A 21,617-nucleotide genomic window follows, 5' to 3' on the forward strand; every position below is an offset into this window, starting at 1 on the left:
TCCATTTTGCCACAGCTTATTGTGATAATTCACAAGAGGACACATATTTAGATTTATGAGGTAAGGTGTATTGAGAAACAATCCATTTGTTTTAGATGCACTTAAAGAAGTAGAAGCTTAAATAATAGGTTCAAAATGACAGTCTGTTGAGTTTTATCTTTATGATCCAGACTTCGTCATTTTGTTTTTCAGTTTTGTTGTTCTGTTCATGCCTGTCTGATTATCTTAGCGTTTGGTCGTGCCTGCTGTGTTTTCTTGTGTTGAGTTCGTTATTAAAGTGAATCCCAAGGTGTTAAATCTTTATCAGTTGCTTGTTTTCCCTCTGCTCCTGCAGTCATGCTCTGCATCAAAACACCTAGTTAATTAGACTCAACGTCACTCCTTTTAAATTGTATGTTTTCGCTCTTCGTTCACTTATCATGGGGTTTCCCAAACCCCATTTGGTATGGAGTACAATTCATTATTAATCTGCATTAGAGGACCTTAAGACATCTCTCTCCACATTTGCTTTAAAGTTTGTCAAAAACTTTAACATTTAATCAATGTCAATCTGATTAGACATTAATCAGATTGTTGATTAATGTTTCATTGATTATGTTTCAAAAGCAGCTATAAACAGATGATGGGTTTTTAATCTAGATTGAAAGGCATTCAGTGTTTCGGCTGTTCTGCAGTTTTCTGGAAGTTTGCTCCAGATTTGTGGTGCATAGAAGCTGAATGCTGCTTCTCCATGTTTGGTTCTGGTTCTGGGGATGCAGAGCAGGAACAAGCTAATACATATTTAGTGTGTTGGTTTACTTCATTATGGTATTTGTTTATGATTATTTGGCATTCAGCCTAGATTCGAAACTGAGTAAAATTTTTTATTTCAATTTAATATATCAGTTACTTGAAGAAGTTACGACTCTTATTGTGGATAGTCAGTCAGAAATTCACAGCGACTTTAAATTGAACGAGAGGCGCGCCGTCCCGCTCTCTGATTGGCTCCAGTCAATCTATTATGATAATGAGGAGGGCGTGGTTCGGGGCCAGGAGACGCTGGGCTGCTGAGAAACGCCTCATTGTGTGGTTTGACCCGGAGTTGGCGCACCTCGTCCCCGGCTCCGTCTCCGCGTGGTGGATTTATTTGCACGAACCTCTCGGTGCCGGCTGGGAAAGGATCCTCTTACCGGCTCGGTCCCGGTGTGATTTTGGAAATAAGCGGAACGGCTGTGGATTAATGTGAATGTTCCGGCTGAACGGACTAAGCCTCAACGGAGTCTGCAGACTGAAAGGTGCGTTTCTACTTGTTCTTAGGGAGCTTTTCCCTTATAAACGGTGAACAGCGTCTTTTCCCCACTCTGCGTGTGTGTGTGTGTGTGTATGTGTGTGTGTGTGTGTGTGTGTGTATGTGTGTGTGTGCGTGTGTGCGCGCGTTCACGGCTGAGTGCATAGAGTGAGTATCTGTGCGATAAACAGATTAAATAGTTGTTTTCTTGTGACCTTTGTTCGTGCTCGTGGTTTTCTCACGAAGCGCGTGCGCGTTTCACACCTCCGACTGACACCTGCCGGTCAGCTGGACGTGAGCTGGACGTGAGCTGGACGTGAGCCGCGCAGCTGACCGACCAAACTACCTCCGACACACGTGCATCTGCAGGAGCCGCGCACCTTCAGTCGCGGCTCAACTTCGGTCCCAGTCCGTCTGTTGGCTCGCTGAGGCTGGTGGCTCTGGGTGCGTGTGTTTGGGAGGCAAATCCCGTGAAAACGTTGCGCTAAGACACCCCTAACGGCGGGATTTGGGTGGATGTCTTTGTCTTCCTCTAAGACGCAAGGTGGATTGTCAGTGATGGGTCTCACTGGTGTGGTTTTTGTCTGTGTGTGGGTTTGGACTGCTTCGGTCCCGGTCCTCCCACAGCCGCAGAGTCCCCTCTCAGCTCAGCAGAGGTGATATTTGAGTCCAGAAATCCTCTTGTTCTGGTTCCAGGTACCTGGCGGCGCACAGCTGCGAGCGGCGTTTATGCTCATCAATGATTCATCCACAGGGGGATTTTAGTCTCCCGAAAGGACCAATCACTGAACCGATCAATATTTCGTATAGCCCGTATAGTCAAACAGTTTCGATCGGATAGGGTTTCGGGAATATCATGCGTACTTTGACTTTTCTGAGATTAAAAACCCTGACGTCACGTCATGCTTAATATTGTTTTATTTAATATTTTTATAGTATCAATTGTAAATCATCCAACTGTTTTGCTGCCTTTAAACGGTTTTCTTCACTTGGGAATATTCCTGGTGTTGCCACACCAGCTTCACTCTCACACGTTGGCAGGTTGATGGCCTGAGGGTGGAGAATTTTGATCATTTTGCTAATGAGGTGGATGACTTCTGCACCTCCTGGTTCATCAGTCAAAAAGATGAAATCTGTTTAGCAAGGACCCAGGAGCTCCCATTAGGAAGCCTGTTTTGTTTTTGTTAGAACATTGAGACCAAAAGAGCTTCCCACTAGTGAAGCAAAGGAACAAAATATCATCCTAAGTGGTTGATTTTTGCCATATTATTTTCTCAGTTCTCATTTGTGTCTTTAGTTGTAAAGATTTTGGCAAAAGCAGTAAAACAGAGGATATAATCTTGACATTTAGGAAGCTGCTAACCAGTATCTCGGCAGCAGATTGAGGAATTAAGATTCATTTTCCCAGTCTTGGTGATTTAAAGTTCTAATATGGCACACTGCATGCTTTGTTATCTAAAAACAACTTCCTCTGCGGTATATTTAGTTTCTCCCACTGAGCTCTTTGGTTGGTTAGGATCGCTCTAAGCCAGGGGTCCCTGACCCCGCTCCTCAGGGGCCGCTGCATGTCCTGCATGGTTCAGGTGTTTCCTGCTGCTACACACCTGGTTTAAATGAACTGCTGGGAGTTACCCAGCTCCAGATATACACATCTGGAGAGGAAACGCACCTATAACATGCAGCGCAGTGATGAGCATCAGGTTTGGGGAATGATGAGGTCTGAATACATTTATCAGGCACTGGTAATACTCCTCTTAAATTGTACATCTTTAGACTCTATTCTTGTTGTGTTGTCAGAGATAAATGTAGAAGTTAAAAGACAAATGAGAGACAACACGACCACCACACTAAATCTGCAAAACTTTAATTTGGAAAACTCTTAATAAGCTGGGAGTCACTGCTGAGACACTGCCTGGCAGTTTAAGGGTAAAATTTCAGAGTAAACATCCTAAATTGTCCCTAATTGGCTTCCTTCGGCCTCTCATTAGCCAACTGCGTGCAGATTGATGAATATTAAGGCTAATTTATTTTACCTTTGGTAAAAGAGCAGCTGCTCTGAAGGTCATCCTCTTCTTCATTTGTGCTTTTTTTTTTTTCCCCCACTCTCGTTCAGAAGTAAAATTTCAGCCCACCGTCGCTTCAGGAAGGTTCCACAATTAGCCGCCCTTCTGAGCGGGATATTGAATCGGTAATGTGGCCGTTGATGCTTTTTGGCATCAGGGTTGTAGCAGGGCTGCGGAGGACGACGTCAGCATGCAGAGTTACCGCTGCATGTCGGGCACAGACTGTAATCCGTCAGTGAATGCAAACAAGTTAATATATGTGGGAGGAGATGGGGTCTAATGGAGGTTAAATACACATTTACCGCTATTTTACAAGGAAAATGACTGCCGGGGGTATCTGATTTAAAAGCCGGACATAAATGTTTATGAGCTGATCATATCTGAGTGTGCAGAATAATGCGAGGTTGAAACAAGAGACACAGGAGTGGATGGGTACGACCTGCTGCTTGGTCATTTTTACATGGATTCATTTGGGTTGTAGTTTGAAGGGGTAATCTTTGCAAATGTTTGAAAGTGTTGCAAAAAAAATAGATGCAACTGCTTTTACTCTTTAGCCTGCCAAATGTGAATTTTTAAACCAAAGTGGTGTGCTTTTAATCACATGGACTCTTTTGAAAAATAATTAAATTGTTACATTTTACCACTTGTTATGCCATTCTCCTGGGAAATACAAATGCTGTGACAAAAGCAAAACTGGATTTATGGCCAACAACTGCTAATGCCTCCCAGGGACTAGTCTGTAAGCTACGATAACAAATGGATGGCACTACATCGGGTCCTGCAGCCACAGCATCTGATGGGCTCAGAGACAACTTGGCTTCCTTCTTATTCTCTGAACTTGTTCACCACACGGCAGTGATGGGATTGGAGCTGCTAGTCATCTTAAAGATCAGCAACAATACAGCTAATCATGTTTTTTTTTTTGGCCTGTTTGTTGTGATGTTAGCTAATAAGCCTCTGTGCTACATGGCGTGGATGTTAACATCTCTAGAGGAGGAAACGTGATTTCATTAGCATTTCAGTTTTCAGAAAGTAATGTGCATCCAATTACTGATGATGAACACTAATCTTTGCAATCTTCCAAAAATGTTGAGGATTGTTACTTCTATCCTTCCTCGTTTCAGAACATAGCTTTTTTCAGTCTCATGTTTTTGTAAAGCTTTGAATGAGTTTTATTTTTTCTTAGGAACTGTACTATTAAAAGATTTAGAGGGGGGATGTTATGCAAAGTTGACTTTCCTGAGCTCTGTCATTTTATAATGTGGTTCCCTGATAAAGCACGTACCCAGATTATTTCTCTGATTTATTCATGCATGTTTGAGAAAACCTGGATCCTCCAGTGGCAGGCAGCCATTCGGTTGTTCATACCATTTCCCTAAATCTCCTCATTGGAGCTTCAGTCCCATTGGAGTTGGGTTGGGACCCAGCATCCAGTCCACAGAGCCTCCCCTCTTTCACACTGCTCCACCAGACTAGTGGCAGCAGCAATTAACAAACACCTGGTGAACTTAGAAAGGTTGTAAACGACCAATATCCAGGTATCAGATACGGGTATAATGCAAAGTGTCATTTCTTCTAAGTTGTTTTTGGTACATTTTCATAACTGCAGGTAGCACATTCACTTGATGTGCCTGGAAATCACAACATATGTGATTTAGCATGTTTTAAAACCTAGACAGATGGCTACATAGAATAAAACATCAACTTTGAAGGACTGTTTTGTTTTTAGATGAATATTCTTAAGTTTCTGTTCCTTTGTGCAGCACATCTTTTGTAACTACATAGTCTAATTTACATTATTAATGTTAGGTTATTGCCTGATGATTTATTGATCAGAACCGGAGTAGATCATTACAGTAACTACAGCTTGTTCTTCTATGTTGGACTGAACACTTCAATAATTTGGACCTGTTGAAAATTGGGCACTAATTGTTCCAATAATTTTTAATTTTTTTTTTACTTGGTGTTTGTTTTAGCATTGGAAGCGTTTTTATGGCCAGAGCACGTGAAAAACAATCAATGCGCTCCATAATTTATGACTATGGATTTTGGAATCTCATTTCCTCTTTTTACTGAATTTGGTTGCTCAGATGAAAAACAAGTCCATTTCTGGATTTTATTTGTTTTTAGCCTTGTATTGAATCTAACAAGGCGGTTTTGTTTTAGGAAAATGTCAGATTGAAGTATTTAGTAAGAGACAAAGTACTTTCTACTAAAATTTGAGATTTGGTTGTTTTGCTATGGGGTTTCTCTCCATTGTTCTCGATCGTCATTGTTTTTCTAGGCTGTCCTCACTTTGAGGTCAAAGAACAGACGTTTCTTTGTCAAACACACAATATAAACCTGGATTGACACCAAAAACACTTTTTCCAGTCTCCTTCTGTTCCCCCCCCTTTTTTTTCATCTCCCTTGCAGTCTAGCCTCTCTGCTTTATTGTTCAGCGTGAAGGTGCTACAATCTGAAACGTCTCTTTGTTGTGTTTGAACCCCATTCTAAACGATCACCTGCCTCATCACAATCCATCAGCAGGGCAGCCCGATCAGCCGGCTGCGTGGCTCGCCGCTGCCCGTTCATTGTGTGGGTTAACCTTGGGGTGCGTTTGGACACAATAACCTGCGAGTCCCCGGTGGGCGGGCGGCGAAGAGGAGGAGGAAGCGGAGAAAATAATGTTATTCCAGTGCAGGAAGATTAGCCGCGTCGCTTTGAAAGCCTCCAAACTGCCGCATGTCATCAGCTATTATGTTCTCTGCGCAAATCTGTGCCGCGGGACTCGCCTTTTGTTCTAATCCTGTGTTTGTGTGTGTGTGTTTGTGTGTGTTTTGATGTAGCAGAGGCTGACTACAGGATACATAATCAGGCACAAATAATAACCTATTGTCAAGGGTGCATCTCTTTCCGAATGTTAATTTCCTTGGCTTTTATCGTCTCCGAAGAAGAAACTTTGACGCATGAGCAAAAGAATCAGAGTTGAACAGAAATCTGGGGTTCATCCATTTTCACATATGAGTGATATCTATCATGCACGCTTTAGATTTTGTTTTGAATTCATCCCAACGCCGGCTTAGGGTGTGCACAATTAAAACCAGGTTAAAGAAGGTTGTCATCCTGACATGTGTTCTAAAAAAATGATTTAAAATGACTGTAGTAGCTGCATGTTGCATTATTTAAAGATTAGCATTACTGTTTGCTTTAATTTTGCAGGTTTTGACAGAGAGCATCTTTGATTATTTTTATTTACTGCTGTGCATTGTGTTAAATGAACCTTTGCCTTTATCAAAATGTTGATTTTGAACTTTTAAAAATGTTTTTATCCAAAATATCAGTATTGTAACTCCGTATTTGGTCAATTGGAGGGGCTGTAAATGTCTACCCAAGAAAAATGTTTGGAAAGAAATGGCCTTAAATGTAATCTATTGGTGTGTTTTCCTCATGTGCATCCTTAGACAACAGTACAATAGGTGGTTTGTTGTGACAATTCAAGGTTGCTTGCAGACTTTGTTCTGGGTTAAATTCTGCTGGAAGAGAAAATGCTAACTGTCTGCCAAAGCAGGAGGATTGTAGAAAGCTCTGCAAGGCGCATCCCGTTTTATTTCCTTGCACAGATGCATCAGTCTAATTTTCCTCCTTCCCTTTTATCTTCATAAACGAGCTTTCATGTACCGAGAGTTTATCACTGTCAACAGATTGCTTCTGACAATATTTATCTTTGCCATGAAAATGAATGCTTGAGTTGTGTAAAACGGTCTGAGACGGAGTCCGAATGTACTTTAAATATGTCAACGCATTTATTAAATGTCATTAGTTCTTGTCAGAAGTAGCTAAAATGCACGGATGGATTTAAATCCGATCAGAAATGTTGTGTGATCTGAAGGCTCTGTTTGGTTTTGCTTTAAGGACAATGTTGAGAAAATAAGATTCAAAAGTGATTTAGCTTTAAAAAGATTACAATTTCTTTTATTTTCCCATGTCGCCCATCCAGTCAGACAAGTTCCAGATATTTGCTCATCTTGTAATTTTCTTCAGTTGTTTATCAGAAGCTGCTTTCAAAAGAGGCAAAAATATCATTAGTAGCCTTCATTGGCATAATGTGCCGTCATGATGGCAGAGAGGTTTGAAGTGTTGCACTCGACTGTGTCGTCGAAGCCAGGACTGCTGAAGAGGCTCCAGCCTCAAAAGCTGAGAAGTAAAGTGCTGAGCCTTAACTGCCTTAACGTTTACTTTCTTTGGAAAATGCAGCTGCAAAAGATGTGCCTTGTACCAACCAGGCTGAAACGGTCCACCAGTTGGCTAGAAATCTGCCTTTGAAATGACCTAATGTGATTTTTCCACAGAGTAGGAATAAGATTTTTTTTTTTTTTATCTATAATTTGGAAGTTGAGAGCCAAATCTTGAGATTATTATCTTGATATTTGTTGCATAGAAATGTAAAAGGTTTGGTTTACATCTGCAGGCAGGTTTTAAACCGTCGTGTTTGTAGTTTTACACCTTTACCAAGATAACAACAAGGTGTCGGTCCGGCTGCAGGACGCTGGGCCTGAATGTGACGCGTTCTGTGGATTGCTCCATAAAACTGCCCACCGCGGCTGGTGAGCAGATCCGGATGAGTAACAGGTGCATTAAAGACGGCCTCAAAGGTGGATTGTTGATCCATGAAGCCGCAGGAGGCAGACAGGCATCGTGGCCTCGGATGGTTCAGAGAATGAGGCGTGAAGGCCAAATCGCTGCTGTAATCGGCCTGAAAATACGACTCCAGTCCCGAGGCCCGGGCTTTACTGTCAGGCCTCTTCACCGTAATATAGGACCGTAATCGCTTGTGATGCTGCCGCTGACGGATAAAGTGCTCCCATTACAAAGGCCCCTGGTGCTGCTGTCTTTGTCTTTTACATGGTAAACTGCTTTGGTCGCTCTGAATTTGTATTTGGATATTTTTCCCTTGGAGGAAAAAAAAACTACAAACTTTTTGTGCATCTAAAACACCACTGAAAAGGTAAGAAAGAGAGAAGAAAGGGGTTAAGTTCTGACATTCTGTGCATACAGAACAAGAGTTAAACCATTGTATAAAAAGATACATCTCCCTCCTCATGCAGTTTAAAAGTCAATTTTATAAAATACTAACCTGTGAATCTCTGTGAAAGATAATAAAAAATATTCTGACCAACGGAAGTAATTTTTTTTCATCTGACATTAAATCTTAACCATTTATGCTTTAGATCAAGTGTGTCAAACTCGAGGCCCGGGGGCCAAATCTGGCCCGCTGGTGTGTATGCATGTGGCCCTCTAGACTCCAAATTACATGAATAAATCCCTCCAGTTTTTTTTTTTTTACCAATCTCTGAAATTCACACAAAATCAACAAATCCCCACATTTACCCTGATTTTTACTGCAAATTGTTCTTAAATTAGATCAAAAGCGGCAACTAATGTGAAGCACATTTAATATTAAATGTTGGTGCAAATATCGTAGATATTCTTTACAAATATTTCTAATTTAACACAGCAAAATCTGACTTTGACTGAAAAAAAATCATAAAACCCTGGAGGATCAGCGTGAAAAGATGTTCAGATTTATTTTAAGATGCGCTTACTGAATGCTGTAGCTAACAGCTACTTATTATTACTTTATTAATATTTATTGGTTTCATCAGTACATTCTGACACAGCTGGCCCTTTAAGAACATTCAGATTTCTGATATGGCCCAAAATGAAAGTGACTTTGACACTCCTGCTTTAGATCAAACAAAAAGATCATGTACTTCTGGTTTTATATACATTACATGCTGTATAAGCTACATTTCTGCTTTATGCTTTTCCACAGTCATGCTATTTTCCAATTTAACTTTATAAACCAGCTTTTTAAAAAATAACAAATGTGTGCTTTACTGAGTGGTATTGACAAACTGATTAGAGTCTTTTCATAGATTTGTGCAGCCAAAATGGTTTGTCAGGTTTCTCTTTAATAGCTGTGTTTCTACATGGAGAAAAACAGATAAAATATTGAATGAATGTAATTTTCCTGTTAAACAATTTAGATTTCCTTTTAAAATAATTGCCATCTCCCCCCTGGGTGTTAACTAGAACAAATGTTCCTGTTATCTAAAGAAGATTTAATGTTTTATTGCTCATCATAAGCAGCTAGTGCATTTCCAAAATTGGGAGAAAATGTGTGAAACTACCAAGAAAGGAACAAATCCCTTCATAGTAGAAGCTTTCAGTGGCTTTGTGGACCATCTCTGTTTCTGTAAGGCTGGAAGTGTGTAAGCTGTTATTCCACCATGGCTGGTTTAAGGCAGAGGTGTTGAACTCATTTCTGTTTTGGCCAAATCCAGGTCATGAAGGCTCTTAAAGGGTATTGATAAAACCTGATCACAAACTGGTAAAGCATCAACCAATTCTTAAAATTAAAAATCATTGAGCATCTTTTCAGTCCCTCCAGGATTTTGTGATGCTGTTTGTTACTCGATGCATAGATCTTGGACTTTAATCTGACGTCGATTAAAGCTGAGGCAGCTGTTTAGTACAAGTGAGAGGTTTTGAGAAAAATCTGCAACAAACTCCCACTTATGCATTAGTGCAAAAAAGTGCAGGGATTTGTTGATTTCTGTGTGAATTTCAATGATGATTCTGAAGAAACTGGAGGGACTGATTGATATAATTTGTTTGACAGTAAAAACATAAAAACTGCATTAATTTGATTAAAAAAAAATAAAAAATTAAGCACACTTACATTCCAGACGGCCACAGAAAAAGCTACGGCGGGCTGGATTTGGCCCACAGACCTTGAGTTTAACCTGAATCTTGGAATCCAATGCATTTCCTGCATGCACTAAATTAATTGTCCTTGTAATGAACATTTAATTAGCACTTCTTACCTTTTACGATTCAATGTTAATTGCATGCAGAATACATTACAACCTCTGCTTGTGAATGTATTACTGCAGTGATTAAAATACATTAGCAGCTAATAATTGTAGACAGTCTATGAGCACAACAGTTGGTGAATGTGACAGTCTGTGTGAGACCTGGAATACAGGCGATCCGATCGCAACAGCGTTCCCGTTTTCCAGTTTTGGGAAAAGGACCCTGATGAGCCGCTGATCCAGCAGCACTCTGACCAAATGCATCCCAGATTTCAGAAACATTCAAGAGCTTCCTGGAATGATTAAGTTGGTGAAGTGGGATTTGTGAACATAAAGCCTGCTTCAGAGGCTGCGTTAAAGCAGAGTGCATTATGGGTCGCTTTGCCTAGACTGAAGAGTATTGAAGAGGTTTTGAAGCCTCATCAGTGATCTACAGGTGTCGCTCCAAACGTTTTCTCATTACCAGGCTTATTGATGATGCTCAAAAGAGATTGCTTCTGCTGTTTGGGTCCCAAAACGCCTCAACGTAGAAAAATGGAAAGGCCATTTTAAACTACTTTGTCTGGTTAATCTAATTTAATGAATTTATTGTCTTTGTGTGATGACTGTAAAAATGGCAGCACATTTTATGCCCTGATTACATAGAAACTGGTTTGTACAGTCTCTTTTTTTCTTTGAAAACACCGAATATATGCAGAACATCAGGTCTGATGTAAGTGAAGCCTTTCAGTGAAGCGTTGGGTCTTGAGGGTCTAGTTGAGGAAGAGTAGCAGATGGGTAGGCTGTAACTGTATGTAACTCTTTGTTAATTAGCAGTTTCTTCATTTGATCTTTTAAATATGTTAATGTTTAAATAGGCTTTGCTCTGCTCTAGCCTCCAATGAATAGTTATTCTATATGTTTAAACCTGGAATATCAGGGGAGTTATGAAGCTCCAGCTCTGAGGTTTGTGGATTTCTGCTGATTTCAGAAACATTGTTTTATTCTCGTTTTAGTGACTTTAGGACCTCCTCAGTCCTCATGTGACTCTGTGTCTCCCTCACAGTTTGTTAATCAGCTAACAGCTCATTAGTGTGTGTTGGCTCTGGAGACTTGTGACCTTCTCTCCAATTAAAGTTTCCACGTTAATCTCACCATGCCTCTTTCTTTGTTTCCAATCCCATCCTCTTTTTGTGTCCTCCTTAGTTGTTTATCTCTAAATTGATTTCTAGCAGTCTAAAAGTATGTAGGCTTTAGTCACTTCTTTTGCTTTCTCTTTGCAGGAAAACATTGGGTGTCTTGAGATTTGACCCTTTTTCTCAGCTTTGCTCCTCTATAATCAGACTCATTGCTGCCAGAGGAGTTATTTGGTCTACCTTAGTCAGTCAGATGTGTTTTTCTCCCTTTGGCTATAGCTTACTTAAAAAACCAAAACAAAACATGGTTGACGGTCCTCTGTTTCTTCAAACGCCAAGATTCCAGTGTGAGCATGCTCATGTTTTTTTATTTTTATTTAGCACTTTGCCCACAGAAAGTCGGCAGCTGGGAGTATTTTTATTTTATTTTTAGTAGGGCTGAACAATAAATCAATAACAATATATATATATATATGGCGATAAATGTGATCAATATGAAACGATAATGCATCTGATGTAATCGATAATTTCTCTGAACTCTGATCCAGAACCGCACAGCATTCTGGGGGATGTAGGCAGAGGCTCTCGACTTCTCACGGCCAGCTAAGCTAGGTTGGTGGCATCAGCTCGCTCACCCTTTGGTTACCTAGCAACTCACTGCTTTTGGTTACCTAGCAACAACTTGAGTACGTTGCGCAACAGAAGTTTAAGGTTTTGCCACCGTGTGTCAAATGCTTCAAAAGAACAAAATCAACGGCGCTGAGTGAAAACTTTGGATAAAACAGGAAAGGTTGCGTCACTAGTTTGGTCGTATTTCAGTTTAACAGAAATGAATCAATAATTTCTGATATCGACCAATATGGATATCGCCTATGTTGTGATGTTGATTAGCCATAATTTCAGTGATGCTGTGTGGACTAGAGTACGTTGGTCAGTCATGGTTGTCTGTTTCTGGGTGTGACAAAGCCATAGCAGACGACGATCATTTCATTTAAATCAGCTGGACGACGTCAAGGAACCATGTAAATGATGCAGCACAGTGGACACTGAGCATCAGGGTTGAGGATGGCTGGTCTAGATTTTTCTCTTCCTCTAATTTATAATATCATGCATTCAAGGAATTGTCCAATTTGAATAGATTTTTTTTTTTTTACATTACACCCAGTTCGTCCCATTCTGAGTAGCAGAGGGCTGGTGCTTATCTCCATTGATGCATGAAAGGACGGCCACTGGGGAACATGAGACTCAGTCTTGCACACACTCCCTCCTCTGGAATATTTAGATTATCCAGCTGAAGAAACGTGCAGGTTTTTGGATTTTGGCCTGAAACCAAAGAATCCTGGAAAAAAACCCACACAAACACTCTGGAGGACAAAGCCATCTCCACAAACAAAGGCCATAATTTGAACATGGAAACTTCTTGCTCTGAGGCAACAGCGCTAACCACCAAATCACGGTAAAGCCCTGCTGCAGTTGAGATGGTGGCTTTAGTTCACAAACATGCAGCAAGGGTTTGGGCTTTAAAAATGGAAAAAATCCAGATTTACTTGTCCAATTATTTTAAGTGATGTCATTATTTGTAAGCTTACCGTTTAAAATATTTAACTCTTTTTGGAGAGTATAGCGGGATTTTTTTTTTTTTTGCATTCATTCCTGCCTTTAACGCTGTGATTAAAAGTAGAGATGCACAAAAACTGGTGTTTGAATTTCACTTCATCAGCTGGTCAGGAACTAAGGCTGCATTCACACCAGCCATGTTTACTCCACTTTAATTAAACTCAGTTTACAGTTTGTTTTAGGAGGTGTGAATGTGAAATTCAACTATGATATGGACCAAAAACGCTGTATTCTGGTTGGTTAATGTGAACTCTGTTGTTTGAAGCCGACATTAAACCACAGCGCCACCACAGGAGAGGAGGGGAACTGCACCAAAGTGAACTGCACCAGCTGAAAATGTAGCAAATGTTGCAATTTTGGTCCTCAATCTTAGAGTTTACCAGACCTTCAGGGGTGGAAACACTTTAGAAGTTCAATTCTTTCCTAACCAGTAACTTCACCCACTGTCTTTGCTACCAGGTCATGCTAACAGCTACTCTTCCCTGTGTGAAAGTTTTTACTGCAGAAGGAAAACTTGGTTCGCTATTTTCAAATTATTAAAAAAAATAAGGTTAAAAAAAGCGCAGAGATGTAGGAAGCTTCTAAAAAGGCAAATATATTTTCCTCTTGTGGCATGTTGGCTGCTACCTTTTAAACTGGGAGTTGGACAGAAGCGGATATTGGGAAGCTAAACGTAGTAAAGTAAGCATCTGCAGGGAAGGTAAGCACTGAATGCTGCTAGTAATATTCTACACCAATTAAGAGTTTAAAATATCGGCTCTAATATTTGTTTCTGTGCTGAATTATCAGTAAACTTTAACTGCGAAACCTCGTAAAGGCCTCATTTCTGACAAAAGGGTTAATGTTAACTCTGTTCTCAATATAGTTACTGTTGTCATATAAAGACTTGAAGCTTCGGTATAGATTTATAATTTACAGACAACGTTTTTAAAAAATACTGTCTGATGTGACTTGTGTTGGATTTAGAAGTGGTTGGACTGTTGCACTAATTCTGTAATAGGTTAAGTCTGTGCTGTAATTCCTTATATTGCAGTGGTAGAGAAACCTCTCCATCATAAATGGAGGCTTACTTCTTTGAAGAGAGAAAAGCTCCTCAGCTTTGGCTGCTTTGGAGAAAATAAGTTTAATTTAAGCACTTTGCTGTTAGGACAGTTAAATTATTTCTAAGGTATTTTGCTTATGTTCACAAAAAATCAGCACAAATCTGCAGCGTTTTGTCAAATCTGAGTGGAAATCAATAGTTAGTGCATCATATACAAAGAAAAATAACCCATTTAAACCACCATAGAGTCTCTTCTCCATTAAAAATGATCCATTAGTTACAGAGAGGGTCAAATCAGGTTGGACCAAAATGGCAGACTCTACAAGATGATTTCCTTTTCTTGACATTATCAAAACTATTCATTTTTGTTAAAGTAACAACTTTGTCCTTTTATCTCACTAAACCTGAACTTGACTTCCAGTTTCATTTCAACACCTGGGATCATTTGATTGACACAGTGAAAGTGAACAGAAACTGTGACGTATTTCGCGGTCTGCTTTTGCCCTCTAAATTCTGTGATTTCACACAAGTAAAAAAAACTTTCAGAGTAAATGCAGTTTTTCCTTCTCTGCCCTCTCCTCTCTTTCTTCTAAGCCTCATTAGCTCAGGAGTTGCTCTGATGGTGTCAGAAGCCACTGTGCGTTGCATCACTCTCCTCGCACGTCAGTGTCCTGATATACACATTTTTTACAGTGTGGAAGGGTGTTGCATTGCCTAGTAAATCAAAATGAGGGAATCGGCGGTTGTGTGTGCTTGCATGGATTCGGTTTCCTCTGCTTCTCCAGGCACTGCAGTGTCATGCATCAAATGTACCTGGTTGGGCTGAGCAGCGTTTGCTTGATCCTCTCTCTGTCCTGTCTGTGATCTTCTTCTTGCTTTTTTGTTTCAACACTTTCTAGATAAAATGCTTCATATTGGTGATGCAATATAATGAAAACTGGCTGCAAACAAACCTGGAGGGGATTTTCCTGTTGGTTAGAATGTTGAACATAAAATTTAAGGCTTATTTTCAGAAAAAGAATAATGAAAATACTGAAAAGAGCTGCTCAAACTAGTCTAGATCCAACTTCATTAGCTGCTCCCTGATTAATATATGAAAACTTCTTTATCAGAAATGGAAATTGCCGCCTTGTGCAAATATATCTTTTTTAGATACAGTACGCATTCAAGCCGCATACCCTAAAATTAATATCTACTGTTTATAGATTTTCTGTTATCTAATATTTGACACTTTATTGGGGTCCCACTCATTAAAAAAGAGCATTTTCTCATTAGGGCTGCCCTTTAAGATGACTTGCAGGGAGATTTAACAGATGGGAAAGCTTACATGAGAGTTTAATGAATAAATATAATTATTTTGTACAACTTTCAAAGCTGCTCAACATTAAAAAACTGATAGACGGCTTGAAAATAAGACTTGCAAGGCAATGAGGATGCATAAGTTCATCAAAGTCTCCAGGTTGAATTTTTATGGAAGTTTATGCATTAAGGGAAAATATATCAGAAGAACTGCAGGAGACTTGAGTTGGCACCGCATAGAGGGATTTAAATATTCTTTGTGATGAGCCCATTCTGCATGTAATTCACCTCGTAAGAGCCCACTTGTGTTAAAAAATAAAGAAAAATAATTGAATCCTGGCAGACTTCCTCTCAGACGTTGTAATTTGTTCTCCAGCTCTGATGTCCAACACTTTCATTTCTCCAAACAAATCTCACCAGAATATCTCATGTTAATGAGCCATGCTGTTTTTTTCAGACTCTACAGTTCTTAATCAGTCTGTTTTACTTGTTGGGCTTTAACTAATATACATCTAAAAATGTCATTCTGTTAGTTGGCCCAGACACACAGCAGTATAGTACGTCTGTTACAGCTAATTATCCATAAAACACATTTTTCTACCGCAGATTTTACTCTCTGTGTCCTTCCTTTACTTCCTTGCCGTTTTAAATTGAGAAATTACTTGTTTAATTTTGTGTTGGCTTGTTTTAGATGGTGAAGAATATTATAGGTTGAAAGTTCAAGTCAAATTTCTCTGTTATATATACTTTATTGGTATTAAATAAGTCATACACAGCTCACCTGAGGACACTAAATAGAGTAGGAAAAGTTGGTTTTGTATCTTGGTTCTAATTTTAGTTGCCTCTCCCACAGCTGTTCCTGCGCACTGCTGGTCAGCTGACAGAAATAAGGCTATTACACTTACTTCATAAAACAAAAGGGCATTCATGGTGACCCTCACATCACCTTTAAAAACATAACTGTTGTTAAGATCAACAATTTGTTGAAATTATTTAACAAACCTGAAACTGTAAAGTTGTGCTTATTAAGAATGACCCATCATGACGATCTCATACCAGCTTTGGCTTATTACACCCAACATTTCTTCTGCCATGGTGATGAAAATGATACTTTTTAGCATGATGACTGAAGCACCCCATGAAATTGCATTTAAAATCGTAGCAGATCTTGAAGCTTTGTGCTCGCCTCTCCTTCAGTGCAAGGTAATCCCGGTCTTTTCAAAAACATATCTGATACGCAGCACACTTTATTGCTTTGCCTGCTGCTGTTTTTGTTTTTCCGCCTGTCATCTGTTCTGCAAACCTCCAAACTATTTAGGGCAGATTGCTTAAATCTGCACTTTCCTTTATTTCCATTTTTACTGTTTTGCTTCAGCCTGATGAAATTGTCTTTTTACCTTTTTTGTTTTGTTTTTTTTTTTCCTGGAAAAGTACAGAATGTTGATTATAGATAAAACTAGCAAAGAGTATTGGCCAGTCATTGTAACGGTTACACGGACAGCTTCAGCCCTTTTCTCATAGGTTCTGCATCTTGTGTTGCAGATCTCTGTATCTGTTAGCTAACTCTTTTTAGTTTTGGCTGACCTGCCTGGGAATGTCATTATAAATGCATTGCTTTTTACAGCAGTGGCTTTTAGGGTTCATTCAGGTGCAGTATGAGAGAGAGAGAGAGAGCAACTGTTCACCAAATGTTTCTAACTGCAGAGTTTACACAGAGGATTCATTTACACACACCATATGATGAAGCATAGTTGGCACTCTTGTGTATTCCTCATTAATACAGCAGTTTGTTGTTTATCTGTTGAGATTCATTTCTAAATCTTATCAAATATGAATTGGAAGATGCACAATATGTAAGTTTATAAATGTATAATTTCTGCTATGAATTCATGTTTGAAATGAGATCCATAGATATTGTACTGAGATTTTATTTGTTTGTTCTGTGAAATGATTTAAATCTCCTGCCATTGCAATTTTAATCAATTCTAGTAGAAAACAGTGAAGTGGAAATGGAAAATAAAACGGAATATAATGATCAAGATGGAAATGTGGCGTTTCCCCCTCAGATTAAACTTCTGTCTGTACGTAATCTGTGTTAAGTGTTGACAAGCCCCCTACCTCTCAGAGTTGGTACTGACGTCTTTCAACATTCTCATGTGTTACACACACACACACACACTCCTAAACTTGCACATGCACAGGTGACCTCTGTGTCTCTGTAAAGCCCCTCTTGCATCTTTATTGATCAGCAACACAACACATTGCTCTCACGGCAGGTGTTTTGTGGTTGTGTGTGTGTGTGGGTGGATTTATGTGTGAGTGTGTGTTGCAGTCTACCAACAGCTGGTTCACAGCAGACGCAAACTGCCTGCTGCCTGTAGAGAAAGAATCAATAGAAAAGAAGATGTTTCCTGACATTTAGTCTGTTTTCTGCAGACAGAAATGCATTATGAGTCGAATTTAATTATTTAGGTAGGTGCAGATCTGAGCAGAAGCTGCTGGAGACGAACATTAAGTCAGGTTGTGGACAAAATAACATTTCTGAGTGGCCTAATCAAAGTTTAGACATGAATCTAAAAGAAAATCTGGAAGGAGGAGCTAAAGATTGGGGGGGATGAAAGGAGGCCTGGCACTGATTGGGAAAGATTAATTTAGAAAACAAAAACGCTGATCAGCATTTATAAGAGTTTGATTCCTGCAATGCCAAGAAAGATTTTCTTTTGTTTTTTGGTAAATAAAAAATGTTAAGTCAAATTTTGCTGGGGATATTTTGGGCTCACTTGTTTACGACGTCAGTGACTGGTGGCTGAAATTTACAAATAACTTTTCCTTTAATATTCAATTGATGCACATGATTTTATTGGGACAGTGCTTGCAATGTGGACTGAAATTATAAACAAAAACTTTAATCTGAAGATTTTCGATCTTTATGCTTCACCCTGATAATTTGCACATCTGACAGTTTCTACCAGTTTTCAATCTTGCTCTTGTTGACTTTAAGAAACACTTTTAAAATCCGTTTTCTTGGATTTGGCTGTGTGTGCTTGTCATTTTGCCTCTGTGCATTGCTGCTCTTCTCATGCAGTTTCAGTTTTTTGTGCCTGAAGTTTGAGTGCAGCAACATGTTTCATACTGACTGAATCTTCTTCTGTTGTCTACTGGTGTGAATCCCTGAGCAATTTTTAACTGAGATTTAAAGATGAAGAAAACGGTTAATTGTGATGCTTTTGCATAAGACAATCCCTTTCATTTTTTTTCGTCCAACTTGGATTACAGCTTTTGTGATGAAACTGGGAAAGCTGCTGCAGAACAGTTTCTTTTTCCTTTTGTTGTCTGGCTAACTCAGAAAGTTTGAGCTTAGAGATGCAGAGACGAGGAAATGATTCAGGGAATGAGGTGTGCTGACAATAACAGTTCTGCTTTCTAACCAAGGAAGATCACCTGCTCCCAGGAGAGATGCTACCAAGGTCAAACCCAGCATGATTTCACTCTGTGATAAATATGCTGTCACTCATTTCCAGCACCAATTTTCCTTTCAAGTCTCCATATAGAAATTTGAAACGACAACGTAATAAGGCCTCCGAAATCTGGGCTTTGGAAAAAATGTGTTCTTTCAAAGTGAAATGCATATTGGGAGCATTTTGCCAAGCACACATTAGATGCATAGCAGTGCAGGACAGAGTAAGGAGACATTATTTTGGACCCATCAGAAGTACCAACACTACAGAGGAGGGCAGGTTTGGAAAAGAGCCACTGGGTGTTGCACCAGGCGCCATCGCTGTGGGTTGTTTGGTAAATTAAATGGGTCTTTGATGCGTGTCTGACTCTGCCAATGCAAGCTGCCCTTTGGTTCTTGTTTGTCACTAACATTTTTCAATCATGTTTGGTCAGAAGTGTGAACTCTCAGACTTATTGATGTTTTTTTTTTCTGTGAATGACTTGCCAAAGTATCTACACTTGTTTATTTGACCATCTGAATGCACCATGTCCTGCAACTCGCTGTGATATTGAGTCATTTGTCTCAACTTTCTCGTTTTTTTAGACATTTCTGCAGCCAATTTTTGACCAGCTGCTGCAATGTTCATATTATAAAACAACTTATTCTAAAGTTAAAGATTCTCCCTGCATGTGGAAAGCCATGTCCCTTCATTTTGCAGGAGGTGTGTGTAAATGAATGCAAGTGTGCAACAAGCTGTCAAATGTTTTACTAAGGGGTTAAAATGATGTCTTGTACCTGATTATTTCCATCTATTTGCATATTTAAAAATGCAAAAACTAGTTTTGTAGTCGAAATGGCTTAAACGAAAATGCGTCTCGGATTAATTTTATCTGAGTTGACGTCTGAATAATGGTGTAGCTGAAGTCAGTGACTGGATCCGTGATGTTGCAGAAACATCAGCAGACCTCTTGTTTTTATTAAGGTGCCACAGTTTTGTGTTTAAAGTGGGTAAAAGTCACCTGATCAGTTAAGGCAGGTTTAAATGCCAAGTGAATGAGTATTGTCAAATTTGTTTACTTGCATGCAACCCATGCTTATAATGAGCATGAATGAGATCTTACCGTTTCTCCTCCAGCTTTGCTGGCTTCGTAAAGCCCAATTTCAACTCGTATTTAAGCTACTCATTGGTATAACTCTGAGGAAATAATTTAATCATTCGAGAAGCAGTTTTCAGTAGCTCTGTCTAAAAAAATCATCCAATCATCTAAAGACTAATCAGCCTGGCAGTCGTCCTCTCAGGGCTTAGTTTACTAATCCAATCATGCTTCTATACGTTTGTGTATGAGTTTCTGTTAACTTTTTATAACTCAAAAGAAACATAGCCAGGTTTTATGAATCGTTTAAGACGATTTATGTAAATGTCAACGTTTTACACAGGAGCAAAAATTGCATTAGCATGACTCATCTAGCCACGGATATTAAATGCGCAGAAGGCGGAAGTAAACCTAATTTACAGCCTACATGAGGAGAAGTAATTTCCGAGCGGAAATGTTCTTCAGTTTTTTAGTTTCCTGCCTGGGCTTTGGTTAGTCATCATGCAATAAGGTGAACTAATGATTCAGTCTTACTGAAGCCTGAGTCTCAGTCAGCATTTAGCTCAAACTTTTGAGTTTTATTTGTTTTAAAGCTCTCTGTAAATTCGTCTTTCTTGAATTTTGTCAATGAAGACGAGATTTGCCAGTCTAAACTTGAATTTGAGCTGGTGTGTGAGAACTGTGACCATTCCCTTAATGTGCATTGAGATTCTTAGAAGAGCAAACCGAGCCTGACTCATTTGTTTCATCACGGCAATCTGTTTTGCATCAAATGAAGACAAATTGCTCTCCTGGCTGTAAGTTTTTGTTGATATTCAGTGAAGCGGTGGAGTGAAGCTGCTCTTGGAAATGATTTTGCACCTCGTTTCTGGAACACACCGGGAGTCGACTCCTGTGAACAAACTATTTGAGAATCCTTTAATTCAAACAGTCGGATCTCATGAAGGCTTTTGGAGTTCAGTCGAGCTGAATTTTGAAGCTGATCTTTAGACTCCACTGATCATCAGGAAGCCTATTATGGTAAGAGGTGCAGAGTTAAACTCCCAGTCTGACAGCAGCATAATGGATGAGACTTTAGGCCTGTGAAGGTCTCATCAGCGCTGCTGTCGTTTGTTTGCGGCTCTGGGGGAGACGGAGCGATGGATGCAGGAGCTGAAGCCTTGACGCTTTCGGAGAGTTGTTCACTCCGCAGGGTGTCCTTTAATTTTCCTCCTCATTCATCCTCCCTCCTGCTTTGCCTTGGGATACATTTTCTCATGTTTTTTGTAAAGCCCAAAGTTGAACTCTTTAAAAAAAAAAAAGAGGAAAACATTTTCATTTTCTGACTTCACAACAGTGCTTGATTTTCAACAAATAAAACAAACTGCAGTTTGAGAGTTGACTGAGATTTATAGACAAGCATTTTGATTTCTTCATCAAAACTTGGCTTCACTATTAACCTTTGGATAGATATTGGAAACGCAGTTAAAGGGAAACTCATTAACTGTTATTTATCCAGATGCTCAAATGCTTTCCCCCTGAATTTAACACCCTGGTATTTTGTCTTGGCATAAGTAAATACAAAAAGAAAATGGGGACTATTAAAAGCTCTCTCTCTTTGTGAGGTTTGCAGTGTTTATTAGAGGCAACTTTACTTTCTGTCTTAGTTTCTAAATACTGAAAATGAGATTAAAACTCGCATTGATTGAGTGAGTCTGCTGGTCATTTGGCCATTTCACAATATTGTACCTTTGTGCTTTTTGACATTTTTCAGCATTTTGGACGCAAACATGTTTTGCTTTGAGTTGGCTCAAAGGATGAAGTTTGACAAATATATTTGATTTA

At 39.4% G+C, this 21,617-nt stretch overlaps 1 long non-coding RNA gene across 1 annotated transcript in view; it reads left to right on the plus strand.

Moving 5' to 3' along the window:
- Positions 1-1,017: 1,017 nt before the first annotated feature.
- Positions 1,018-21,617, plus strand: part of LOC106937122 (uncharacterized) — an 87,782-nt gene continuing 67,182 nt past the window's right edge. The window contains exon 1 of the long non-coding RNA XR_001422319.1: positions 1,018-1,274. This is a non-coding gene — a long non-coding RNA (uncharacterized LOC106937122). The remainder of the gene's footprint in view (positions 1,275-21,617) is intronic.

Source organism: Poecilia latipinna, unplaced genomic scaffold (genome assembly GCF_001443285.1).
Source record: "Poecilia latipinna isolate Pla-1442-1.1 unplaced genomic scaffold, P_latipinna-1.0 Scaffold2280, whole genome shotgun sequence".
NCBI classification, from domain to species: Eukaryota; Metazoa; Chordata; class Actinopteri; order Cyprinodontiformes; family Poeciliidae; genus Poecilia; species Poecilia latipinna.